This window comes from Hyla sarda, unplaced genomic scaffold, assembly GCF_029499605.1.
Source record: "Hyla sarda isolate aHylSar1 unplaced genomic scaffold, aHylSar1.hap1 scaffold_266, whole genome shotgun sequence".
Taxonomy (NCBI): domain Eukaryota; kingdom Metazoa; phylum Chordata; class Amphibia; order Anura; family Hylidae; genus Hyla; species Hyla sarda.
In genome coordinates, this window is record NW_026609353.1 from 175,756 (window position 1) to 194,945 (window position 19,190).

Here is a 19,190-nt window from a genome sequence, read left to right on the forward strand (position 1 = left end):
AATCCCTATGGTTACATACACAACAAAGCTGGGTTGTTGTTGTTTACACTCTGCAAGGCCTGTGGAAGTGAGTGACATCATAGCACTGTAGTTCTGAGGGTTCTAGATGGATGCAACAATCTCCTGTTGCTTCTATGAAGGCCATAATAGACGACATCACCAAACAGCTCCATAGTCACATACACAGCAAAGGAGAGATGTTGTTTACACCTAGTGATGTCAGTGGTATTGAGTGACATCACAGCACAGTGCTAAGGCTCCTGGGCCTGGACACAGCAGCGGCTGCAATATCTCAACGGAGAATACGTTTATATATATGTGTGTGTGTGCGCGTATATATATATATATATATATATATATATATATATATATATATATTTCTCCGCCGAAATCACTTTTAAACCCATTTCCACCTTTTTTTCCCTTCTCTTCCTCTTACTTTTTTTTCACGTTTTTTTACGTTTTTCTCCTTTTCGCCTCTTTTCTGGGCGTATTATTCTTCTTTTTCTTCTTTTTTTTCGTCTAATGCATACCCCATCAGTGCAGCAATGCTTATTCAATACCGCCAGCAGATGGAGACACTGGGGGATAATTTTCTAAGGATTTATACTGATTTTTCCTGTCTGAATTTGTCGCACAGAAAGTTGCAGGCCAAATATGTGTGACATTTCTGCGACTTTAGCTTCTAGAGCATTTTTACAACATTATACATAGGTGCTGAATACATAAAAAGCGACTGTTCAGCGACAGACAAGTCGCATCGGCTGAAAGTAGGCCAGAATGTCAGTCCATGTTGGAGCAGGTTTAGATACAGTCTAAAGCATAGATCTCAAAGTCTGTGCACAGAATTTAGCAAGGGCCTCGCACCTTCTGATGCATCAGGTAGGTGCACTATAGCATAGCCTAACCCTCTGTACTTTGGTCTATATTGATGCGGGACATAGACAGCCAGCTGATGACCAATCCATTAGTGCAATGGATGGCTGGAAGCATTTGTCTTTGCCTTTGCAATACCACAGAAGCAATGCATGGTCAATGTACAGCAATGACACACCTGTGTGAACAGCCAGGAGACCCCCCCATGTTATGTTACATAGTTACATAGTTAGTACGGTCGAAAAAAGACATATGTCCATCAAGTTCAACCAGGGAATTAAGGGGTAGGGGTGTGGCGCGATATTGGGGAAGGGATGAGATTTTATATTTCTTCATAAGCATTAATCTTATTTTGTCAATTAGGAACATTCAGCACCCACCCGCTATCAAGGCAGCTGCCTATCATGTCATGCCCTACCTGCACAGGTGTGCTGGCTACTCAAATGATCCAATTAAGGAGGCCATTTAGTCAGCAGCAGCAGAAGTCCTGTGCCTGGACGCTCCAACAGCGGCCAGACACAAGCAGAAGCAGCAGAAGCAGCAGCAGCACCACCTTTTGTTTTTTGGCTGCAGCAGCAGCAGCAGCAGCAGCAGAGGCCCACAGGGCTGGCTAGCTGGCTAGCCAGCAAGCAGGTAGCAATGAAAGTAGGAATCTTTCTTTTTAACCCTGTAAGGGGGTGGTGCACTGTACCCGAAGATACTGCCATATCGGGTCAATGCATAGGGCGACGGAAGCAAGCTTCGAAATCGGCCCCCGTTCTCAAAAATCCATTTAATATATGGTCCCCAGATAGGGGACGTATCAGATATTAAACTGATAAGAACAGATACTACACTTGATCTTAGCCAAAAGGCCGAGAAGCGATAACCGTGAAAGGGGCGGGCCCAACAAGGTCCCCTTCATGGGCACTATCACTGCTTGCTGTCAGGGAGGCTGCCAGACAATTTTCCATGCACACTCTGGGCTGGGGGGCAGTCAACCACCAGTACACACAGCAGAACCTAAACCCATACCATTATTGCTAAGCAGCAAGACAGGGGCCCATTGCACTCCCACGGGGCCTTTTTAAATGCAATCCATAACCCGGATTTGCCAGGAACCCTTCTTACTCCTCCTACTTGCATGTGACACTGGGCTTAGGATCTGCATAGGAAACACACACACAAGCACACACCTACCTTTGTTGCCTGCAGATGCCTCCTTGGCTGTCCCCAAACGGTATCAAACCAACACCCACGGGAAGCTGTAAGCATAGAGGACATGCCTGCACCCCATTGGACTTACCTGTGTGGGTTAAATCCGGGTTATTTGACAACCTATGGCGGTGATGGTTCTGCTCAGGCAGAGCAGTGCTGATGCTCCTCATAAAGCTGTCGCTGCTGTGAAGGTTCTAGGTGACATCACAATCCCTATGGTTACATACACAACAAAGCTGGGTTGTTGTTGTTTACACTCTGCAAGGCCTGTGGAAGTGAGTGACATCATAGCACTGTAGTTCTGAGGGTTCTAGATGGATGCAACAATCTCCTGTTGCTTCTATGAAGGCCATAATAGACGACATCACCAAACAGCTCCATAGTCACATACACAGCAAAGGAGAGATGTTGTTTACACCTAGTGATGTCAGTGGTATTGAGTGACATCACAGCACAGTGCTAAGGCTCCTGGGCCTGGACACAGCAGCGGCTGCAATATCTCAACGGAGAATACGTTTATATATATGTGTGTGTGTGCGCGTATATATATATATATATATATATATATATATATATATATATATATTTCTCCGCCGAAATCACTTTTAAACCCATTTCCACCTTTTTTTCCCTTCTCTTCCTCTTACTTTTTTTTCACGTTTTTTTACGTTTTTCTCCTTTTCGCCTCTTTTCTGGGCGTATTATTCTTCTTTTTCTTCTTTTTTTTCGTCTAATGCATACCCCATCAGTGCAGCAATGCTTATTCAATACCGCCAGCAGATGGAGACACTGGGGGATAATTTTCTAAGGATTTATACTGATTTTTCCTGTCTGAATTTGTCGCACAGAAAGTTGCAGGCCAAATATGTGTGACATTTCTGCGACTTTAGCTTCTAGAGCATTTTTACAACATTATACATAGGTGCTGAATACATAAAAAGCGACTGTTCAGCGACAGACAAGTCGCATCGGCTGAAAGTAGGCCAGAATGTCAGTCCATGTTGGAGCAGGTTTAGATACAGTCTAAAGCATAGATCTCAAAGTCTGTGCACAGAATTTAGCAAGGGCCTCGCACCTTCTGATGCATCAGGTAGGTGCACTATAGCATAGCCTAACCCTCTGTACTTTGGTCTATATTGATGCGGGACATAGACAGCCAGCTGATGACCAATCCATTAGTGCAATGGATGGCTGGAAGCATTTGTCTTTGCCTTTGCAATACCACAGAAGCAATGCATGGTCAATGTACAGCAATGACACACCTGTGTGAACAGCCAGGAGACCCCCCCATGTTATGTTACATAGTTACATAGTTAGTACGGTCGAAAAAAGACATATGTCCATCAAGTTCAACCAGGGAATTAAGGGGTAGGGGTGTGGCGCGATATTGGGGAAGGGATGAGATTTTATATTTCTTCATAAGCATTAATCTTATTTTGTCAATTAGGAACATTCAGCACCCACCCGCTATCAAGGCAGCTGCCTATCATGTCATGCCCTACCTGCACAGGTGTGCTGGCTACTCAAATGATCCAATTAAGGAGGCCATTTAGTCAGCAGCAGCAGAAGTCCTGTGCCTGGACGCTCCAACAGCGGCCAGACACAAGCAGAAGCAGCAGAAGCAGCAGCAGCACCACCTTTTGTTTTTTGGCTGCAGCAGCAGCAGCAGCAGCAGCAGCAAGGCCCACAGGGCTGGCTAGCTGGCTAGCCAGCAAGCAGGTAGCAATGAAAGTAGGAATCTTTCTTTTTAACCCTGTAAGGGGGTGGTGCACTGTACCCGAAGATACTGCCATATCGGGTCAATGCATAGGGCGACGGAAGCAAGCTTCGAAATCGGCCCCCGTTCTCAAAAATCCATTTAATATATGGTCCCCAGATAGGGGACGTATCAGATATTAAACTGATAAGAACAGATACTACACTTGATCTTAGCCAAAAGGCCGAGAAGCGATAACCGTGAAAGGGGCGGGCCCAACAAGGTCCCCTTCATGGGCACTATCACTGCTTGCTGTCAGGGAGGCTGCCAGACAATTTTCCATGCACACTCTGGGCTGGGGGGCAGTCAACCACCAGTACACACAGCAGAACCTAAACCCATACCATTATTGCTAAGCAGCAAGACAGGGGCCCATTGCACTCCCACGGGGCCTTTTTAAATGCAATCCATAACCCGGATTTGCCAGGAACCCTTCTTACTCCTCCTACTTGCATGTGACACTGGGCTTAGGATCTGCATAGGAAACACACACACAAGCACACACCTACCTTTGTTGCCTGCAGATGCCTCCTTGGCTGTCCCCAAACGGTATCAAACCAACACCCACGGGAAGCTGTAAGCATAGAGGACATGCCTGCACCCCATTGGACTTACCTGTGTGGGTTAAATCCGGGTTATTTGACAACCTATGGCGGTGATGGTTCTACAACCTATGGCGGTGATGGTTCTGCTCAGGCAGAGCAGTGCTGATGCTCCTCATAAAGCTGTCGCTGCTGTGAAGGTTCTAGGTGACATCACAATCCCTATGGTTACATACACAACAAAGCTGGGTTGTTGTTGTTTACACTCTGCAAGGCCTGTGGAAGTGAGTGACATCATAGCACTGTAGTTCTGAGGGTTCTAGATGGATGCAACAATCTCCTGTTGCTTCTATGAAGGCCATAATAGACGACATCACCAAACAGCTCCATAGTCACATACACAGCAAAGGAGAGATGTTGTTTACACCTAGTGATGTCAGTGGTATTGAGTGACATCACAGCACAGTGCTAAGGCTCCTGGGCCTGGACACAGCAGCGGCTGCAATATCTCAACGGAGAATACGTTTATATATATGTGTGTGTGTGCGCGTATATATATATATATATATATATATATATATATATATATATATATATCTCCGCCGAAATCACTTTTAAACCCATTTCCACCTTTTTTTCCCTTCTCTTCCTCTTACTTTTTTTTCACGTTTTTTTACGTTTTTCTCCTTTTCGCCTCTTTTCTGGGCGTATTATTCTTCTTTTTCTTCTTTTTTTTCGTCTAATGCATACCCCATCAGTGCAGCAATGCTTATTCAATACCGCCAGCAGATGGAGACACTGGGGGATAATTTTCTAAGGATTTATACTGATTTTTCCTGTCTGAATTTGTCGCACAGAAAGTTGCAGGCCAAATATGTGTGACATTTCTGCGACTTTAGCTTCTAGAGCATTTTTACAACATTATACATAGGTGCTGAATACATAAAAAGCGACTGTTCAGCGACAGACAAGTCGCATCGGCTGAAAGTAGGCCAGAATGTCAGTCCATGTTGGAGCAGGTTTAGATACAGTCTAAAGCATAGATCTCAAAGTCTGTGCACAGAATTTAGCAAGGGCCTCGCACCTTCTGATGCATCAGGTAGGTGCACTATAGCATAGCCTAACCCTCTGTACTTTGGTCTATATTGATGCGGGACATAGACAGCCAGCTGATGACCAATCCATTAGTGCAATGGATGGCTGGAAGCATTTGTCTTTGCCTTTGCAATACCACAGAAGCAATGCATGGTCAATGTACAGCAATGACACACCTGTGTGAACAGCCAGGAGACCCCCCCATGTTATGTTACATAGTTACATAGTTAGTACGGTCGAAAAAAGACATATGTCCATCAAGTTCAACCAGGGAATTAAGGGGTAGGGGTGTGGCGCGATATTGGGGAAGGGATGAGATTTTATATTTCTTCATAAGCATTAATCTTATTTTGTCAATTAGGAACATTCAGCACCCACCCGCTATCAAGGCAGCTGCCTATCATGTCATGCCCTACCTGCACAGGTGTGCTGGCTACTCAAATGATCCAATTAAGGAGGCCATTTAGTCAGCAGCAGCAGAAGTCCTGTGCCTGGACGCTCCAACAGCGGCCAGACACAAGCAGAAGCAGCAGAAGCAGCAGCAGCACCACCTTTTGTTTTTTGGCTGCAGCAGCAGCAGCAGCAGCAAGGCCCACAGGGCTGGCTAGCTGGCTAGCCAGCAAGCAGGTAGCAATGAAAGTAGGAATCTTTCTTTTTAACCCTGTAAGGGGGTGGTGCACTGTACCCGAAGATACTGCCATATCGGGTCAATGCATAGGGCGACGGAAGCAAGCTTCGAAATCGGCCCCCGTTCTCAAAAATCCATTTAATATATGGTCCCCAGATAGGGGACGTATCAGATATTAAACTGATAAGAACAGATACTACACTTGATCTTAGCCAAAAGGCCGAGAAGCGATAACCGTGAAAGGGGCGGGCCCAACAAGGTCCCCTTCATGGGCACTATCACTGCTTGCTGTCAGGGAGGCTGCCAGACAATTTTCCATGCACACTCTGGGCTGGGGGGCAGTCAACCACCAGTACACACAGCAGAACCTAAACCCATACCATTATTGCTAAGCAGCAAGACAGGGGCCCATTGCACTCCCACGGGGCCTTTTTAAATGCAATCCATAACCCGGATTTGCCAGGAACCCTTCTTACTCCTCCTACTTGCATGTGACACTGGGCTTAGGATCTGCATAGGAAACACACACACAAGCACACACCTACCTTTGTTGCCTGCAGATGCCTCCTTGGCTGTCCCCAAACGGTATCAAACCAACACCCACGGGAAGCTGTAAGCATAGAGGACATGCCTGCACCCCATTGGACTTACCTGTGTGGGTTAAATCCGGGTTATTTGACAACCTATGGCGGTGATGGTTCTGCTCAGGCAGAGCAGTGCTGATGCTCCTCATAAAGCTGTCGCTGCTGTGAAGGTTCTAGGTGACATCACAATCCCTATGGTTACATACACAACAAAGCTGGGTTGTTGTTGTTTACACTCTGCAAGGCCTGTGGAAGTGAGTGACATCATAGCACTGTAGTTCTGAGGGTTCTAGATGGATGCAACAATCTCCTGTTGCTTCTATGAAGGCCATAATAGACGACATCACCAAACAGCTCCATAGTCACATACACAGCAAAGGAGAGATGTTGTTTACACCTAGTGATGTCAGTGGTATTGAGTGACATCACAGCACAGTGCTAAGGCTCCTGGGCCTGGACACAGCAGCGGCTGCAATATCTCAACGGAGAATACGTTTATATATATGTGTGTGTGTGCGCGTATATATATATATATATATATATATATATATATATTTCTCCGCCGAAATCACTTTTAAACCCATTTCCACCTTTTTTTCCCTTCTCTTCCTCTTACTTTTTTTTCAAGTTTTTTTACATTTTTCTCCTTTTCGCCTCTTTTCTGGGCGTATTATTCTTCTTTTTCTTCTTTTTTTTCGTCTAATGCATACCCCATCAGTGCAGCAATGCTTATTCAATACCGCCAGCAGATGGAGACACTGGGGGATAATTTTCTAAGGATTTATACTGATTTTTCCTGTCTGAATTTGTCGCACAGAAAGTTGCAGGCCAAATATGTGTGACATTTCTGCGACTTTAGCTTCTAGAGCATTTTTACAACATTATACATAGGTGCTGAATACATAAAAAGCGACTGTTCAGCGACAGACAAGTCGCATCGGCTGAAAGTAGGCCAGAATGTCAGTCCATGTTGGAGCAGGTTTAGATACAGTCTAAAGCATAGATCTCAAAGTCTGTGCACAGAATTTAGCAAGGGCCTCGCACCTTCTGATGCATCAGGTAGGTGCACTATAGCATAGCCTAACCCTCTGTACTTTGGTCTATATTGATGCGAGACATAGACAGCCAGCTGATGACCAATCCATTAGTGCAATTGATGGCTGGAAGCATTTGTCTTTGCCTTTGCAATACCACAGAAGCAATGCATGGTCAATGTACAGCAATGACACACCTGTGTGAACAGCCAGGAGACCCCCCCATGTTATGTTACATAGTTACATAGTTAGTACGGTCGAAAAAAGACATATGTCCATCAAGTTCAACCAGGGAATTAAGGGGTAGGGGTGTGGCGCGATATTGGGGAAGGGATGAGATTTTATATTTCTTCATAAGCATTAATCTTATTTTGTCAATTAGGAACATTCAGCACCCACCCGCTATCAAGGCAGCTGCCTATCATGTCATGCCCTACCTGCACAGGTGTGCTGGCTACTCAAATGATCCAATTAAGGAGGCCATTTAGTCAGCAGCAGCAGAAGTCCTGTGCCTGGACGCTCCAACAGCGGCCAGACACAAGCAGAAGCAGCAGAAGCAGCAGCAGCACCACCTTTTGTTTTTTGGCTGCAGCAGCAGCAGCAGCAGCAGCAGCAAGGCCCACAGGGCTGGCTAGCTGGCTAGCCAGCAAGCAGGTAGCAATGAAAGTAGGAATCTTTCTTTTTAACCCTGTAAGGGGGTGGTGCACTGTACCCGAAGATACTGCCATATCGGGTCAATGCATAGGGCGACGGAAGCAAGCTTCGAAATCGGCCCCCGTTCTCAAAAATCCATTTAATATATGGTCCCCAGATAGGGGACGTATCAGATATTAAACTGATAAGAACAGATACTACACTTGATCTTAGCCAAAAGGCCGAGAAGCGATAACCGTGAAAGGGGCGGGCCCAACAAGGTCCCCTTCATGGGCACTATCACTGCTTGCTGTCAGGGAGGCTGCCAGACAATTTTCCATGCACACTCTGGGCTGGGGGGCAGTCAACCACCAGTACACACAGCAGAACCTAAACCCATACCATTATTGCTAAGCAGCAAGACAGGGGCCCATTGCACTCCCACGGGGCCTTTTTAAATGCAATCCATAACCCGGATTTGCCAGGAACCCTTCTTACTCCTCCTACTTGCATGTGACACTGGGCTTAGGATCTGCATAGGAAACACACACACAAGCACACACCTACCTTTGTTGCCTGCAGATGCCTCCTTGGCTGTCCCCAAACGGTATCAAACCAACACCCACGGGAAGCTGTAAGCATAGAGGACATGCCTGCACCCCATTGGACTTACCTGTGTGGGTTAAATCCGGGTTATTTGACAACCTATGGCGGTGATGGTTCTGCTCAGGCAGAGCAGTGCTGATGCTCCTCATAAAGCTGTCGCTGCTGTGAAGGTTCTAGGTGACATCACAATCCCTATGGTTACATACACAACAAAGCTGGGTTGTTGTTGTTTACACTCTGCAAGGCCTGTGGAAGTGAGTGACATCATAGCACTGTAGTTCTGAGGGTTCTAGATGGATGCAACAATCTCCTGTTGCTTCTATGAAGGCCATAATAGACGACATCACCAAACAGCTCCATAGTCACATACACAGCAAAGGAGAGATGTTGTTTACACCTAGTGATGTCAGTGGTATTGAGTGACATCACAGCACAGTGCTAAGGCTCCTGGGCCTGGACACAGCAGCGGCTGCAATATCTCAACGGAGAATACGTTTATATATATGTGTGTGTGTGCGCGTATATATATATATATATATATATATATATATATATATATATATTTCTCCGCCGAAATCACTTTTAAACCCATTTCCACCTTTTTTTCCCTTCTCTTCCTCTTACTTTTTTTTCACGTTTTTTTACGTTTTTCTCCTTTTCGCCTCTTTTCTGGGCGTATTATTCTTCTTTTTCTTCTTTTTTTTCGTCTAATGCATACCCCATCAGTGCAGCAATGCTTATTCAATACCGCCAGCAGATGGAGACACTGGGGGATAATTTTCTAAGGATTTATACTGATTTTTCCTGTCTGAATTTGTCGCACAGAAAGTTGCAGGCCAAATATGTGTGACATTTCTGCGACTTTAGCTTCTAGAGCATTTTTACAACATTATACATAGGTGCTGAATACATAAAAAGCGACTGTTCAGCGACAGACAAGTCGCATCGGCTGAAAGTAGGCCAGAATGTCAGTCCATGTTGGAGCAGGTTTAGATACAGTCTAAAGCATAGATCTCAAAGTCTGTGCACAGAATTTAGCAAGGGCCTCGCACCTTCTGATGCATCAGGTAGGTGCACTATAGCATAGCCTAACCCTCTGTACTTTGGTCTATATTGATGCGGGACATAGACAGCCAGCTGATGACCAATCCATTAGTGCAATGGATGGCTGGAAGCATTTGTCTTTGCCTTTGCAATACCACAGAAGCAATGCATGGTCAATGTACAGCAATGACACACCTGTGTGAACAGCCAGGAGACCCCCCCATGTTATGTTACATAGTTACATAGTTAGTACGGTCGAAAAAAGACATATGTCCATCAAGTTCAACCAGGGAATTAAGGGGTAGGGGTGTGGCGCGATATTGGGGAAGGGATGAGATTTTATATTTCTTCATAAGCATTAATCTTATTTTGTCAATTAGGAACATTCAGCACCCACCCGCTATCAAGGCAGCTGCCTATCATGTCATGCCCTACCTGCACAGGTGTGCTGGCTACTCAAATGATCCAATTAAGGAGGCCATTTAGTCAGCAGCAGCAGAAGTCCTGTGCCTGGACGCTCCAACAGCGGCCAGACACAAGCAGAAGCAGCAGAAGCAGCAGAAGCAGCAGCAGCACCACCTTTTGTTTTTTGGCTGCAGCAGCAGCAGCAGCAGCAGCAGCAAGGCCCACAGGGCTGGCTAGCTGGCTAGCCAGCAAGCAGGTAGCAATGAAAGTAGGAATCTTTCTTTTTAACCCTGTAAGGGGGTGGTGCACTGTACCCGAAGATACTGCCATATCGGGTCAATGCATAGGGCGACGGAAGCAAGCTTCGAAATCGGCCCCCGTTCTCAAAAATCCATTTAATATATGGTCCCCAGATAGGGGACGTATCAGATATTAAACTGATAAGAACAGATACTACACTTGATCTTAGCCAAAAGGCCGAGAAGCGATAACCGTGAAAGGGGCGGGCCCAACAAGGTCCCCTTCATGGGCACTATCACTGCTTGCTGTCAGGGAGGCTGCCAGACAATTTTCCATGCACACTCTGGGCTGGGGGGCAGTCAACCACCAGTACACACAGCAGAACCTAAACCCATACCATTATTGCTAAGCAGCAAGACAGGGGCCCATTGCACTCCCACGGGGCCTTTTTAAATGCAATCCATAACCCGGATTTGCCAGGAACCCTTCTTACTCCTCCTACTTGCATGTGACACTGGGCTTAGGATCTGCATAGGAAACACACACACAAGCACACACCTACCTTTGTTGCCTGCAGATGCCTCCTTGGCTGTCCCCAAACGGTATCAAACCAACACCCACGGGAAGCTGTAAGCATAGAGGACATGCCTGCACCCCATTGGACTTACCTGTGTGGGTTAAATCCGGGTTATTTGACAACCTATGGCGGTGATGGTTCTGCTCAGGCAGAGCAGTGCTGATGCTCCTCATAAAGCTGTCGCTGCTGTGAAGGTTCTAGGTGACATCACAATCCCTATGGTTACATACACAACAAAGCTGGGTTGTTGTTGTTTACACTCTGCAAGGCCTGTGGAAGTGAGTGACATCATAGCACTGTAGTTCTGAGGGTTCTAGATGGATGCAACAATCTCCTGTTGCTTCTATGAAGGCCATAATAGACGACATCACCAAACAGCTCCATAGTCACATACACAGCAAAGGAGAGATGTTGTTTACACCTAGTGATGTCAGTGGTATTGAGTGACATCACAGCACAGTGCTAAGGCTCCTGGGCCTGGACACAGCAGCGGCTGCAATATCTCAACGGAGAATACGTTTATATATATGTGTGTGTGTGCGCGTATATATATATATATATATATATATATATATATATATATATATATTTCTCCGCCGAAATCACTTTTAAACCCATTTCCACCTTTTTTTCCCTTCTCTTCCTCTTACTTTTTTTTCACGTTTTTTTACGTTTTTCTCCTTTTCGCCTCTTTTCTGGGCGTATTATTCTTCTTTTTCTTCTTTTTTTTCGTCTAATGCATACCCCATCAGTGCAGCAATGCTTATTCAATACCGCCAGCAGATGGAGACACTGGGGGATAATTTTCTAAGGATTTATACTGATTTTTCCTGTCTGAATTTGTCGCACAGAAAGTTGCAGGCCAAATATGTGTGACATTTCTGCGACTTTAGCTTCTAGAGCATTTTTACAACATTATACATAGGTGCTGAATACATAAAAAGCGACTGTTCAGCGACAGACAAGTCGCATCGGCTGAAAGTAGGCCAGAATGTCAGTCCATGTTGGAGCAGGTTTAGATACAGTCTAAAGCATAGATCTCAAAGTCTGTGCACAGAATTTAGCAAGGGCCTCGCACCTTCTGATGCATCAGGTAGGTGCACTATAGCATAGCCTAACCCTCTGTACTTTGGTCTATATTGATGCGGGACATAGACAGCCAGCTGATGACCAATCCATTAGTGCAATGGATGGCTGGAAGCATTTGTCTTTGCCTTTGCAATACCACAGAAGCAATGCATGGTCAATGTACAGCAATGACACACCTGTGTGAACAGCCAGGAGACCCCCCCATGTTATGTTACATAGTTACATAGTTAGTACGGTCGAAAAAAGACATATGTCCATCAAGTTCAACCAGGGAATTAAGGGGTAGGGGTGTGGCGCGATATTGGGGAAGGGATGAGATTTTATATTTCTTCATAAGCATTAATCTTATTTTGTCAATTAGGAACATTCAGCACCCACCCGCTATCAAGGCAGCTGCCTATCATGTCATGCCCTACCTGCACAGGTGTGCTGGCTACTCAAATGATCCAATTAAGGAGGCCATTTAGTCAGCAGCAGCAGAAGTCCTGTGCCTGGACGCTCCAACAGCGGCCAGACACAAGCAGAAGCAGCAGAAGCAGCAGCAGCACCACCTTTTGTTTTTTGGCTGCAGCAGCAGCAGCAGCAGCAGCAGCAAGGCCCACAGGGCTGGCTAGCTGGCTAGCCAGCAAGCAGGTAGCAATGAAAGTAGGAATCTTTCTTTTTAACCCTGTAAGGGGGTGGTGCACTGTACCCGAAGATACTGCCATATCGGGTCAATGCATAGGGCGACGGAAGCAAGCTTCGAAATCGGCCCCCGTTCTCAAAAATCCATTTAATATATGGTCCCCAGATAGGGGACGTATCAGATATTAAACTGATAAGAACAGATACTACACTTGATCTTAGCCAAAAGGCCGAGAAGCGATAACCGTGAAAGGGGCGGGCCCAACAAGGTCCCCTTCATGGGCACTATCACTGCTTGCTGTCAGGGAGGCTGCCAGACAATTTTCCATGCACACTCTGGGCTGGGGGGCAGTCAACCACCAGTACACACAGCAGAACCTAAACCCATACCATTATTGCTAAGCAGCAAGACAGGGGCCCATTGCACTCCCACGGGGCCTTTTTAAATGCAATCCATAACCCGGATTTGCCAGGAACCCTTCTTACTCCTCCTACTTGCATGTGACACTGGGCTTAGGATCTGCATAGGAAACACACACACAAGCACACACCTACCTTTGTTGCCTGCAGATGCCTCCTTGGCTGTCCCCAAACGGTATCAAACCAACACCCACGGGAAGCTGTAAGCATAGAGGACATGCCTGCACCCCATTGGACTTACCTGTGTGGGTTAAATCCGGGTTATTTGACAACCTATGGCGGTGATGGTTCTGCTCAGGCAGAGCAGTGCTGATGCTCCTCATAAAGCTGTCGCTGCTGTGAAGGTTCTAGGTGACATCACAATCCCTATGGTTACATACACAACAAAGCTGGGTTGTTGTTGTTTACACTCTGCAAGGCCTGTGGAAGTGAGTGACATCATAGCACTGTAGTTCTGAGGGTTCTAGATGGATGCAACAATCTCCTGTTGCTTCTATGAAGGCCATAATAGACGACATCACCAAACAGCTCCATAGTCACATACACAGCAAAGGAGAGATGTTGTTTACACCTAGTGATGTCAGTGGTATTGAGTGACATCACAGCACAGTGCTAAGGCTCCTGGGCCTGGACACAGCAGCGGCTGCAATATCTCAACGGAGAATACGTTTATATATATGTGTGTGTGTGCGCGTATATATATATATATATATATATATATATATATATATATATTTCTCCGCCGAAATCACTTTTAAACCCATTTCCACCTTTTTTTCCCTTCTCTTCCTCTTACTTTTTTTTCACGTTTTTTTACGTTTTTCTCCTTTTCGCCTCTTTTCTGGGCGTATTATTCTTCTTTTTCTTCTTTTTTTTCGTCTAATGCATACCCCATCAGTGCAGCAATGCTTATTCAATACCGCCAGCAGATGGAGACACTGGGGGATAATTTTCTAAGGATTTATACTGATTTTTCCTGTCTGAATTTGTCGCACAGAAAGTTGCAGGCCAAATATGTGTGACATTTCTGCGACTTTAGCTTCTAGAGCATTTTTACAACATTATACATAGGTGCTGAATACATAAAAAGCGACTGTTCAGCGACAGACAAGTCGCATCGGCTGAAAGTAGGCCAGAATGTCAGTCCATGTTGGAGCAGGTTTAGATACAGTCTAAAGCATAGATCTCAAAGTCTGTGCACAGAATTTAGCAAGGGCCTCGCACCTTCTGATGCATCAGGTAGGTGCACTATAGCATAGCCTAACCCTCTGTACTTTGGTCTATATTGATGCGGGACATAGACAGCCAGCTGATGACCAATCCATTAGTGCAATGGATGGCTGGAAGCATTTGTCTTTGCCTTTGCAATACCACAGAAGCAATGCATGGTCAATGTACAGCAATGACACACCTGTGTGAACAGCCAGGAGACCCCCCCATGTTATGTTACATAGTTACATAGTTAGTACGGTCGAAAAAAGACATATGTCCATCAAGTTCAACCAGGGAATTAAGGGGTAGGGGTGTGGCGCGATATTGGGGAAGGGATGAGATTTTATATTTCTTCATAAGCATTAATCTTATTTTGTCAATTAGGAACATTCAGCACCCACCCGCTATCAAGGCAGCTGCCTATCATGTCATGCCCTACCTGCACAGGTGTGCTGGCTACTCAAATGATCCAATTAAGGAGGCCATTTAGTCAGCAGCAGCAGAAGTCCTGTGCCTGGACGCTCCAACAGCGGCCAGACACAAGCAGAAGCAGCAGAAGCAGCAGCAGCACCACCTTTTGTTTTTTGGCTGCAGCAGCAGCAGCAGCAGCAGCAGCAAGGCCCACAGGGCTGGCTAGCTGGCTAGCCAGCAAGCAGGTAGCAATGAAAGTAGGAATCTTTCTTTTTAACCCTGTAAGGGGGTGGTGCACTGTACCCGAAGATACTGCCATATCGGGTCAATGCATAGGGCGACGGAAGCAAGCTTCGAAATCGGCCCCCGTTCTCAAAAATCCATTTAATATATGGTCCCCAGATAGGGGACGTATCAGATATTAAACTGATAAGAACAGATACTACACTTGATCTTAGCCAAAAGGCCGAGAAGCGATAACCGTGAAAGGGGCGGGCCCAACAAGGTCCCCTTCATGGGCACTATCACTGCTTGCTGTCAGGGAGGCTGCCAGACAATTTTCCATGCACACTCTGGGCTGGGGGGCAGTCAACCACCAGTACACACAGCAGAACCTAAACCCATACCATTATTGCTAAGCAGCAAGACAGGGGCCCATTGCACTCCCACGGGGCCTTTTTAAATGCAATCCATAACCCGGATTTGCCAGGAACCCTTCTTACTCCTCCTACTTGCATGTGACACTGGGCTTAGGATCTGCATAGGAAACACACACACAAGCACACACCTACCTTTGTTGCCTGCAGATGCCTCCTTGGCTGTCCCCAAACGGTATCAAACCAACACCCACGGGAAGCTGTAAGCATAGAGGACATGCCTGCACCCCATTGGACTTACCTGTGTGGGTTAAATCCGGGTTATTTGACAACCTATGGCGGTGATGGTTCTGCTCAGGCAGAGCAGTGCTGATGCTCCTCATAAAGCTGTCGCTGCTGTGAAGGTTCTAGGTGACATCACAATCCCTATGGTTACATACACAACAAAGCTGGGTTGTTGTTGTTTACACTCTGCAAGGCCTGTGGAAGTGAGTGACATCATAGCACTGTAGTTCTGAGGGTTCTAGATGGATGCAACAATCTCCTGTTGCTTCTATGAAGGCCATAATAGACGACATCACCAAACAGCTCCATAGTCACATACACAGCAAAGGAGAGATGTTGTTTACACCTAGTGATGTCAGTGGTATTGAGTGACATCACAGCACAGTGCTAAGGCTCCTGGGCCTGGACACAGCAGCGGCTGCAATATCTCAACGGAGAATACGTTTATATATATGTGTGTGTGTGCGCGTATATATATATATATATATATATATATATATATATATATATATATATATATATTTCTCCGCCGAAATCACTTTTAAACCCATTTCCACCTTTTTTTCCCTTCTCTTCCTCTTACTTTTTTTTCACGTTTTTTTACGTTTTTCTCCTTTTCGCCTCTTTTCTGGGCGTATTATTCTTCTTTTTCTTCTTTTTTTTCGTCTAATGCATACCCCATCAGTGCAGCAATGCTTATTCAATACCGCCAGCAGATGGAGACACTGGGGGATAATTTTCTAAGGATTTATACTGATTTTTCCTGTCTGAATTTGTCGCACAGAAAGTTGCAGGCCAAATATGTGTGACATTTCTGCGACTTTAGCTTCTAGAGCATTTTTACAACATTATACATAGGTGCTGAATACATAAAAAGCGACTGTTCAGCGACAGACAAGTCGCATCGGCTGAAAGTAGGCCAGAATGTCAGTCCATGTTGGAGCAGGTTTAGATACAGTCTAAAGCATAGATCTCAAAGTCTGTGCACAGAATTTAGCAAGGGCCTCGCACCTTCTGATGCATCAGGTAGGTGCACTATAGCATAGCCTAACCCTCTGTACTTTGGTCTATATTGATGCGGGACATAGACAGCCAGCTGATGACCAATCCATTAGTGCAATGGATGGCTGGAAGCATTTGTCTTTGCCTTTGCAATACCACAGAAGCAATGCATGGTCAATGTACAGCAATGACACACCTGTGTGAACAGCCAGGAGACCCCCCCATGTTATGTTACATAGTTACATAGTTAGTACGGTCGAAAAAAGACATATGTCCATCAAGTTCAACCAGGGAATTAAGGGGTAGGGGTGTGGCGCGATATTGGGGAAGGGATGAGATTTTATATTTCTTCATAAGCATTAATCTTATTTTGTCAATTAGGAACATTCAGCACCCACCCGCTATCAAGGCAGCTGCCTATCATGTCATGCCCTACCTGCACAGGTGTGCTGGCTACTCAAATGATCCAATTAAGGAGGCCATTTAGTCAGCAGCAGCAGAAGTCCTGTGCCTGGACGCTCCAACAGCGGCCAAACACAAGCAGAAGCAGCAGAAGCAGCAGCAGCACCACCTTTTGTTTTTTGGCTGCAGCAGCAGCAGCAGCAGCAGCAGCAAGGCCCACAGGGCTGGCTAGCTGGCTAGCCAGCAAGCAGGTAGCAATGAAAGTAGGAATCTTTCTTTTTAACCCTGTAAGGGGGTGGTGCACTGTACCCGAAGATACTGCCATATCGGGTCAATGCATAGGGCGACGGAAGCAAGCTTCGAAATCGGCCCCCGTTCTCAAAAATCCATTTAATATATGGTCCCCAGATAGGGGACGTATCAGATATTAAACTGATAAGAACAGATACTACACTTGATCTTAGCCAAAAGGCCGAGAAGCGATAACCGTGAAAGGGGCGGGCCCAACAAGGTCCCCTTCATGGGCACTATCACTGCTTGCTGTCAGGGAGGCTGCCAGACAATTTTCCATGCACACTCTGGGCTGGGGGGCAGTCAACCACCAGTACACACAGCAGAACCTAAACCCATACCATTATTGCTAAGCAGCAAGACAGGGGCCCATTGCACTCCCACGGGGCCTTTTTAAATGCAATCCATAACCCGGATTTGCCAGGAACCCTTCTTACTCCTCCTACTTGCATGTGACACTGGGCTTAGGATCTGCATAGGAAACACACACACAAGCACACACCTACCTTTGTTGCCTGCAGATGCCTCCTTGGCTGTCCCCAAACGGTATCAAACCAACACCCACGGGAAGCTGTAAGCATAGAGGACATGCCTGCACCCCATTGGACTTACCTGTGTGGGTTAAATCCGGGTTATTTGACAACCTATGGCGGTGATGGTTCTGCTCAGGCAGAGCAGTGCTGATGCTCCTCATAAAGCTGTCGCTGCTGTGAAGGTTCTAGGTGACATCACAATCCCTATGGTTACATACACAACAAAGCTGGGTTGTTGTTGTTTACACTCTGCAAGGCCTGTGGAAGTGAGTGACATCATAGCACTGTAGTTCTGAGGGTTCTAGATGGATGCAACAATCTCCTGTTGCTTCTATGAAGGCCATAATAGACGACATCACCAAACAGCTCCATAGTCACATACACAGCAAAGGAGAGATGTTGTTTACACCTAGTGATGTCAGTGGTATTGAGTGACATCACAGCACAGTGCTAAGGCTCCTGGGCCTGGACACAGCAGCGGCTGCAATATCTCAACGGAGAATACGTTTATATATATGTGTGTGTGTGCGCGTATATATATATATATATATATATATATATATATATATATATATATTTCTCCGCCGAAATCACTTTTAAACCCATTTCCACCTTTTTTTCCCTTCTCTTCCTCTTACTTTTTTTTCACGTTTTTTTACGTTTTTCTCCTTTTCGCCTCTTTTCTGGGCGTATTATTCTTCTTTTTCTTCTTTTTTTTCGTCTAATGCATACCCCATCAGTGCAGCAATGCTTATTCAATACCGCCAGCAGATGGAGACACTGGGGGATAATTTTCTAAGGATTTATACTGATTTTTCCTGTCTGAATTTGTCGCACAGAAAGTTGCAGGCCAAATATGTGTGACATTTCTGCGACTTTAGCTTCTAGAGCATTTTTACAACATTATACATAGGTGCTGAATACATAAAAAGCGACTGTTCAGCGACAGACAAGTCGCATCGGCTGAAAGTAGGCCAGAATGTCAGTCCATGTTGGAGCAGGTTTAGATACAGTCTAAAGCATAGATCTCAAAGTCTGTGCACAGAATTTAGCAAGGGCCTCGCACCTTCTGATGCATCAGGTAGGTGCACTATAGCATAGCCTAACC

General features: G+C 45.8%; 8 non-coding genes across 8 annotated transcripts; all 8 read right to left on the reverse strand.

Annotated features, from left to right (window-relative positions):
* Positions 1 to 1,551: 1,551 nt before the first annotated feature.
* Positions 1,552 to 1,742, reverse strand: LOC130324680 (U2 spliceosomal RNA). Its single transcript, XR_008869637.1, has one exon. It is a non-coding gene; the product is annotated as a U2 spliceosomal RNA (small nuclear RNA).
* A 2,092-nt stretch (positions 1,743 to 3,834) lies between these two features.
* LOC130324681 (U2 spliceosomal RNA) lies at positions 3,835 to 4,025 on the reverse strand. The gene has a single exon (XR_008869638.1). It is a non-coding gene; the product is annotated as a U2 spliceosomal RNA (small nuclear RNA).
* Positions 4,026 to 6,135: 2,110 nt separating this feature from the next.
* Positions 6,136 to 6,326, reverse strand: LOC130324683 (U2 spliceosomal RNA). The gene has a single exon (XR_008869639.1). It is a non-coding gene; the product is annotated as a U2 spliceosomal RNA (small nuclear RNA).
* A 2,082-nt stretch (positions 6,327 to 8,408) lies between these two features.
* On the reverse strand, positions 8,409 to 8,599 carry LOC130324684 (U2 spliceosomal RNA). The gene has a single exon (XR_008869640.1). It is a non-coding gene; the product is annotated as a U2 spliceosomal RNA (small nuclear RNA).
* A 2,099-nt stretch (positions 8,600 to 10,698) lies between these two features.
* Positions 10,699 to 10,889, reverse strand: LOC130324685 (U2 spliceosomal RNA). Its single transcript, XR_008869641.1, has one exon. It is a non-coding gene; the product is annotated as a U2 spliceosomal RNA (small nuclear RNA).
* A 2,092-nt stretch (positions 10,890 to 12,981) lies between these two features.
* On the reverse strand, positions 12,982 to 13,172 carry LOC130324686 (U2 spliceosomal RNA). Its single transcript, XR_008869642.1, has one exon. It is a non-coding gene; the product is annotated as a U2 spliceosomal RNA (small nuclear RNA).
* A 2,088-nt stretch (positions 13,173 to 15,260) lies between these two features.
* Positions 15,261 to 15,451, reverse strand: LOC130324687 (U2 spliceosomal RNA). Its single transcript, XR_008869643.1, has one exon. It is a non-coding gene; the product is annotated as a U2 spliceosomal RNA (small nuclear RNA).
* Positions 15,452 to 17,551: 2,100 nt separating this feature from the next.
* Positions 17,552 to 17,742, reverse strand: LOC130324688 (U2 spliceosomal RNA). Its single transcript, XR_008869644.1, has one exon. It is a non-coding gene; the product is annotated as a U2 spliceosomal RNA (small nuclear RNA).
* Positions 17,743 to 19,190: the final 1,448 nt, after the last annotated feature.